At 33.5% G+C, this 8,877-nt stretch overlaps 1 non-coding gene across 1 annotated transcript; it reads left to right on the forward strand.

The window, feature by feature from the left end:
• The first annotated feature begins 8,304 nt into the window (after positions 1-8,304).
• On the forward strand, positions 8,305-8,376 carry TRNAK-UUU (transfer RNA lysine (anticodon UUU)). Its single transcript has one exon. It is a non-coding gene; the product is annotated as a tRNA-Lys (tRNA).
• Positions 8,377-8,877: the final 501 nt, after the last annotated feature.

Here is an 8,877-nt window from a genome sequence, read left to right on the forward strand (position 1 = left end):
CCGCGCCATGTCAGATATCTCATTACACCGAGGAAGAACATCTTGAGTATGGTCCATCTGAGCCTGATGAGACTGCAAAATCTCTTTGTGGGCTGGTCTGGGTGGTGATCCAGGCGTGGTGGGTAGCATGTATGGGTGTGACACTCTGTAGTACCAAGTGATATACCCCTCGACGCAGCTCTAGTCCCTCTCTAATGTGATCGCTCGAGCCTCGGCAGGAACCAAGTGATGCTCCCAGTCTGCAAAGACCTCATCTAGATGCCGATGGGTCATGGCGATAGGAGCGGAGTCAGAAAGAGGGCGAGGCATCTTCTGCTGGTAGTTGAACTGACGCATGACGGGCTCCAGAAGATAACGAACAATGATGGTCGAACTGGAAGCCAATCATCCAGAATATAGTACGTTCTCATCAAATGGAGCCGTCTCACAATGATCAGCATAGCAGTCGTAGTGGATATCCTCAGTAGCCATGTGTAACACCCCAATTCTACCGATAAATTATTCGGTAATTATAACAAAAAAATCAGAGTTATTCAAAAACTTTATCAACAATTGAGATGTCACATTTCGTCATTTAAATCATATACGACATTCACGCCTTCACGCCTTCACATAGATACATAGCACATACAATTAAAACAGACAAATTATAACATTTAATTTAATCCTCAAAATCACTTCATTAAATAAAAGTATTTTATCTCGCAGCGGAATTCACAAAACTTCACAATTTTCCAATTAATCATAACATCTTCGTAATATAGCTTTAAGCTACAACTCGACAATAAACATCATTAAAATTCAGCAAGTAACAAATAATTAAAACACGAGTTTATCCCCCTAAGTGCTACGTATCAGAGCGACCACCGACTCGATATCACAATATCTAAATCTTCATCAAAGCTATCACCTGCACGTTACCAGTATAAAGGTAACGGCGAAACAAATAAAAGGGGTGAGATATCAAACAATATAAACAGGGTGATGATAAACAGTATATTTACGGTTCAAGTCATATGAATCATCACTTTGCGGTATAGTCGTTACCATCCAATTTACTTCGCTATTTTAACCAAAATATCATACGTCACAATATCTCGCATAAATTCATATTCAGATCACAACAATTCACATAAGTTCACACATCAAATCACATAAACTCATAATCACATAAATGAAATGCGACTCTAACAAATGCACATGCATGTGGTACCCAGGGCTTCAGCCCCCATCGCCAATTGCCAATAAATAGAGGCATCAAAACAGGCATAAGCCTTTGTCACTGTTTGCCAATCCAGGCCTTCACAAAAATGCAATTAGGAGACTCAATGAATGCATCATCACAAAACAAATCACAACACATCGTCACGAGGCATTCGCCTATATCACAAATGTTACCAATAAATAAAGGTAACTCAACGTCACTTTATCTCCTGCATTTCGCGATAATCACAAAATCATAGCATCACATCGTCATTGGCCATAGGCCTAAAACTTAATATCACCACATCACAACAACAAGTCAACAACAATACATACACAACAAGTCAACAGCTATAGTCGACAATCATCACCGATCGTCGCGAATAATACAATGGCAAATCACAAAATTCATAATGTTCATCGCATCACAACATCGCCAAAACATCACCAAAAATACGGATACCGAATCATTTCCGGACACGCCTAATTTATTCTACTCGGTTAAATTAGTCCCGGTCTACCATTTATTTATTCTCTATTCACTAATTCATTCTTTGTCACTGATATGTCGTTAATTTATTACTCCGCTACTTCACAAAATTATTCTGCTAAATACTAACTTGTTGTTATCAAGTTGCTCTATTAAACATCACCAGAATTATGTTCTACTGTTACCATTTATCATTTGCTATTTCTACTGATTCACTTAATTGATCTTAAGCTCTTAAGTTAATCTAACAGATACTTAATAATGTTAATCATAAGGCTCAGTACCTATTACTAATTAATTAAGTGAACAAGAGTATATGAAAACAATAGGGACACTCGTCCCCCACTCCTGGCTAACCGTCCCACAAAAGGGACCACTCTAAGAGCAAGGGGCGCCCGCCATTAAGGCATGGGCCTCCCGCCCCCTAGCCCAAAGTGGGTCTTCCCACTAAAAAAACAAGGGACGTCCGTCCCTACTGCAAGGGCCCCCCGTCCCTAAGCAATTTTCCTTCTTCTCCTCAGAGCCAATTTCCCATTACGGTATCCGTTTTCAATCTCAGAAAATTATTATCACAGCATCACTAACAACACAAATTATTTTCCAATTACAAAACATCATCAATTATAATTTCTATTCAATTAAACAATCACAGTTTTCCTAGGACATATTCATTCACTCGATTATCAACCAACACAGTTAATCAATATATCCACCGAATCATAAACCAACACCATTAATCAATATTCCACACACAATAACAGTGCATATGTAATTTTCCAGAAAATCACAAAATAACGAACACCAAATAATACCAAACACAGCGATAAAATTATAACCCAACTCCACATACAGTCCATCATATCCCCGTTTATAGAGCAAGAACCCCACCCTTACCTTGGGTTGGAGATTGCTCTATAATTCTACCGATCGAAGCCTTCTAGCCTTAGCTCCCAACCCTTGCCTCTTTTAATCAGAATCAAAAGTTGAAAATTTTCCCAAATATACAGCTACAGTACGATGATAATATCTCACAACTCATACCTTATTTTGAAGATCCCAACGGTCAAAAGTTATATATAGGTGTTTCAAACCTACCCTCAAAATTTGGCCACGATCCAACGGTTAAAAAATCGGGGATCTTCGATTTATTGAGACTGCTGCAAGAATACGGGAATGAGTTTCTCTCCTATTTTATCTCTTCTATACAACTTCCCATGACCAATTCCTCAAGACTTTTTCCCTTCTAATTAACCTAATTCTTATATTAACCTAATTTCATTAAACCTATTGGGCCTAACATTCACACCCCACCTTTTACTACCACCGTCACTTAATTAAGTCCATATAATAAATCTAGTATTTCTCCAATACTATTTCTACAACTTAATCAATTAATTAATCGACTAATTAATCATAATAACTCATGTCAACAATTCTCAACACTCCACAAATACAACAATTAAATTTGAAATAATTTAATTAAATAATTTATTAAATACCGGGTGTTACACCATGCGGTCAAGACAGCGCCTGTAAGGATCCGGCACCTGGTTCCCTCTGAGGGGGGTGAAGGCTCTAGCACGTGGCATGTCCTCAGTGTAACCCGACACCTCTCCCTAACCATTAATGTCAAGGAAGTGTTATAGTATCCAACACTAGAAAAAAACACGGTGATCAAACATACTATCACAAATATATCATTAACTTTGAGAAAATGTAGTTGGATATAAGATTGTTACCACTAAAAGGGTACAGCTGCCAGCCATTGTCCTTGCCTCCACAGGCATCCCTCTACGGGTCTGTGGTAGGTGTACGCCAGTGTAACCGCTCCCCAGTTGTACTCATGGACACGTACGATGTCTGATAATTACGTCAGGTAAAGGACGTTTGTGTACGTCGAGCTCATGTCCACAAAGAGCTGAATGCCTATTAAATATAGTAAATAACATCTCAGCACCCGCTCTCTGTGTATATCCGCCTCTGCCTCGTCACTAGCGGTCTAATGTGCCACAAGAAGCTCCACATCATATATCTGCTACAAGGCGTGAAACCTCACGTGCGCCCTGTAGGTCCTCTCCACCTCCTCAAGTGCATCAGCAAGAGCAACCCCTAGCTCCTCAATCAACATCTCCATCGCTTCCTCCTTCGTCATCCTACCGTGACTTAGGTGGGTACCCCTAATAGGAAGATGCAAGAGGCATGAAATTTCGTCCAGAGTGATGGTAATCTTACCGTGAGGAAAATGAAAGGATGAGGTCTCTGGATGCCACTTCTCAACAAATGCCATCAGCATCCTATTATGGATTATCTATAAGCCTACTGTCCAGAGGTCCCTCAGCTTAGAAGTTGCGAGTGCATCCCGAAACCACGGCTCGTCAGGCTGCGCGAGCACCAATCTTTTGACCGTGGTTGTAGAACCTCAGGGGATCCCTCTCTTGAAATTTTCCAAATAAAATACTATTATTAATAAGCAAAGTCAATAAACTGAAGAAAAAATAATAAGTAATAACCAAAGAAAATTTACCTCTCTCTCCCAGATATGCCTAGTTGAATGATCTGCATACCCTGTCAACAGGGACGCATCTATAGGACCCCCGGGTACCAGACAGGCTCCGGCACTGGATCATCCTCGTGTAGCTCAGCAGATGACACCGAAGATCCTGCATCGGCCGTCACTGGCACAGGAACAGAAGTAGAAGAACTGTCTCGTCGACGTCTGCGGGCGGAGGGCATTTGTGAGGAACCCTCAGCATCATTCTGAGTCGTCCGTGATACAATGGTAGATGGAGAATTCCTCTCAACTGGAACGTACGGAGAAGGCCCCTTGACTGGAATTGATGGATAAGTCCCGACTGGAACGGGTGTAGCAAGTACATCAGCTGAAACGGCGACTCCATTTATCACCTGTGATACTACAAACATTCGTTCACGCTGCATAGATGCATGGTGTGCATTCCTCCCATGTATAATGTGATATGGATAGTCGGCCATAATATCTACATTGTGATTTAATAAAGCCTTAAATAGTGTTTTCGTCCCTGTAAGTTAACGAGTTTTTGATTTTCGTCCCTGAATCTTTTTTTTTGTGTAGGTCCCCATATGTCCATTTCCTGCTTACATTGGTCCCTGACATTAAACTTCTGTTACAAAAATGATGATGTGGCTAACGTGATGACGCGCTACTTCTTATTAAAGGCTTGCATGTCTATCCACTAAGCCATCCGTGTTTCTTATCTAATACTTGCAATGCATTTGTATATGATAGGTGTAAGCAACAAATATTTATTACATTAATAGCAAATTGCCTTTTATATAGTAATACTAAATTTTGTTTAAAATGTCAATAATAGTCTTTTAATAATTTGTTAAATTCGGTAATGTTCTTATTTAATATTTAATATTTAAACTATTCAAACTTTAACTATCTAGTTCATTAATTAATTATTTCAATAAATATTTCAACTATCAATATTTGAAAAAATATACAATAATTTATATATTAAATAGTTTAAAATATTTTAATTATTATTTAACTATAGTTTAAAATATTTTAATTATTATTTAACTATATTATTTTATTATTACAAATTGAAATAATTAATAAATAATATATTAAGTCAATAGTTGAAATATCATCAAAGATTAACACACGTAAACACTTTTTTCTTTTTTCATTTTTCTAAAAATGGAGGAATGAATATGAAATAATATTGCAAACTATATAATGACATTCTAATGTTTTAGACATAATTAAATATATTATATAATAATATTTAATTATTAAATAAAATATTTAATATTTCCACCATGAATATTAATTATTAATATTTTAAATATTTAATATTTTAAATATTTAATTTATCAAACAATTAGTTTATTAAAATATTTGTTAAATATTGAAGCATTAATCTCTCAAATCTTTCAAGTATTTATTAAATACTGAAGCATCTTATATATAAATGCAAGGTTGTCATGATGACAACCCTAGCTATGTGTCATCATGATAACAACTCTAGGCAACTTTTGACACATGTCACTCTAATATCAATCCTAATTCTACTTTTTAAAAAATTAATTTTTCATTAATAATTATTAATAAAAACTCTAATTATAAGTACAAACTCTATATTAATATAAATAATAATAATTATTATAATATTTATAATAATAATAATATAATAATAATAATAATAATAATAATAATATTAAACCACAAGTATTAATAATAATTATTATATAATATCTAACTTATAATAATATTTAAAATAATATTAATAATAATAATAATATATTCAACTAGCACTATTATATCTTATTATTCTAATTCTCATTTTTTATCTCTTTCACCATATTAAGAGGTCTTAGGTTCGAATTCAGTCATAACCACAAAACAATGTTCATTTTTTTTGAAAGTTTTATCATCTTTTAGAATTCTCATTGATTTGAGGGATTAGTCATTGTAGTTATCTCATATTTTTTTCTATTATTTCCTCTTAGTTTTTTTTCCACTCATTCATTTTACCTTAAGATTTTTTATAGGTACAAATTTGAGATGATAATGATCTCTTTCACCTTAGTTTGAGGTCTTAGGTTTGCATTCAGTCGTAACAACGAAAGAAAATTTAATCATCTACTACAATATCGGATCAAAGGATTAGTCCCTGAAGTTAACTAATGTTTTTTTCTATTATTATTTTTTAATAATTTATTTTACCATTTAGTTTTTCTTTTTCAGTGATTACATTATTATTAAAAAATATAATTATTTATCACGGACTAATATGTAATATATAATTAATCAATAATCATGTAATTTTTTTTAATGTTCCACTATTATCCCACCTCTGCTATATATTTCTTCATACTAACATAAAAATTAAACTTTTGAATATTAGGTTGAGACTATACACACTTACCCGTGCATCGCACGGGCAAACTACTAGTTTATCTAATATACATGTTATTGTATTATGTTGACAGAATATAAAACATGGTCTAGTGGATGGAGAGTAATATGTGAAGACAAGGTTATGGGTTTAACCCTTGTTGATAGAAAAATTTTAGGCTTTTGCATTTTAACATTAGACCCAAAAAAAAGAAAAAGAAAAAAGAACTGCTTACGTGGAATTTTTGTAAAGAAAAAAGTGCCTGCCACGTCAGCGCCGTTAGCCGCATAGGCGTTTTTGTAATAGAATTTTGACGTCAGGGACCAACGACAACAAGAAATGAACATATAGGGACTTGGACCAAAACAAAGATACAGGGACCAAAATCAAAAACTCGCTAACTTACAGGGACCAGAAGACTATTTAAGCCTTTAATAAAATCGAGTAGCTTACATTTCAAAAAATGGGTTTCTTCCGTAAGTGCATCTACGGAATGACCCAACGTTCCATTCTTCCGTAGATGCATCTACGGAAGATTCTGAAACCTCCAAAACCCACCAATGGCATATGGTCACTGTTGCAGATGGTTAAAATCCCCATTTTAATGGATTGGTCGTCCATTTTACATATGAAACAGTACTTACATTACCTCTAAATCATAATAAAATCGAGTACCTTACATTTCAAAAAAAGTTACACTACTCAATCATTTCTACACCTAAATATCGAATTCAATCTCTATTACAAAAACTCTAAAATAACTCAAAAATGTCGAAAACTTACCGATTAAATGGAGTTTGGAACTTGTTGGAATGTGTTGGTAGTTGATGTTGACGTTATCGGCCGAACTCGAGAGGAAGAAAACAACTTCGGTGAAAGTTTGATTTTTGAGGTTGAGAGAGTTTGATAGTTTGGAAATGAGATAGTGAAGAATGGGGGAGAGGAAGAGTATGGCGCGAATATAACATCAAATGCTTCCGTGGGTGCATCTACAAAAGCTTCCGTATGTACATCTACGAAACAAAACAATGTTAAACAAAAAAAAAACATGCTTCTTGAGGTACATCTACGAAAGCAGGAGGATATTTTAGACAACTCGCATGGTGTGTGAGATATTCAAAGGGTGTAATAATAGTTTCTCTCATAGTAATAATTTGATATAATTTGTTTTAAAATTTAGTTGAAAGTTAGATTGTTGATGCATTATTGCATTACTAATATTACTTTTATATATATATATATATATATATATATATATATATATATATATATATATATATATATATATATATATATATATATATATATATATATATATATATAAAATAAATTCAAAGAGTCTACATAACAAACTTACGTGTCGAATTTAACTAAACAAAACAATTTTACTTAAAAATTCGAAATTTTCCATTTTGTTTGTTTGACTGAAATTTATGTGAATCAATTTTGTTACAATTCGAGAGAATATAGAAAAGAAAAAAAATGGTTGATAAACCACTTTCAAATGGTGATGGAAGTGGATAATCTATATAACCAAATAAAACTATACAAGAGAAATAGATGGTGAATCATCATAAGATAATGTCTCAAATATGAAAGGGAAAATTTACTATATTAAAAAGTCAGCGAGCAATAAACCTTATAATTACATACGTTTGATTCATAAATTGATTTCGATTAGAATTTAAAATTTTATAATTAATAAACAATTCATAAAATTAAATAGCCGACTTAGCTCAGTGGTAGAGCGCGTGGCTTTTAACCACGTGGTCGTGGGTTCGATCCCCACAGTCGGCGTTACCATTCTTAAATTTACAATATTTTGCTCTTTCTTCTTCTCTCACATTTCCCCCAAATGACCAACCGCTTATCACACACGTTTAATAAATGCTTATTCTATAAAATGAATTAATTAGGAACATTGATAAAAATGAAAAGAAAAAAATTAAAAGATAAATATTAAATAAAACTCGTAAATTCTAAATAATTCTTACTTTATAATAATTTGGCGAGTTAAAAATAATAGTTTTGTCTGCTATTGTTTTTCTTAGTCATTTTATTTAGTGTTTAAACATTCAAAATCTATTATATATTTTGAATAAAGGGAAATTATGAAGAAAAAAATAAAAAATAGTGAACATACAAAATTTAAATCATTAAATAATCAGCAAAAATAATAGTTAGACATGTTCCATTTATTCTTAGATAAAAAATTACAAAACATAATTGAAAAATTTCTTTACTAATAGATACATTTTTCAATTTTTCAAAAATTACATAATTCAATTATTTATCTTT

The sequence above is a fragment of the Vicia villosa genome, linkage group LG3 (assembly GCF_029867415.1).
Source record: "Vicia villosa cultivar HV-30 ecotype Madison, WI linkage group LG3, Vvil1.0, whole genome shotgun sequence".
Lineage (NCBI taxonomy): Eukaryota > Viridiplantae > Streptophyta > Magnoliopsida > Fabales > Fabaceae > Vicia > Vicia villosa.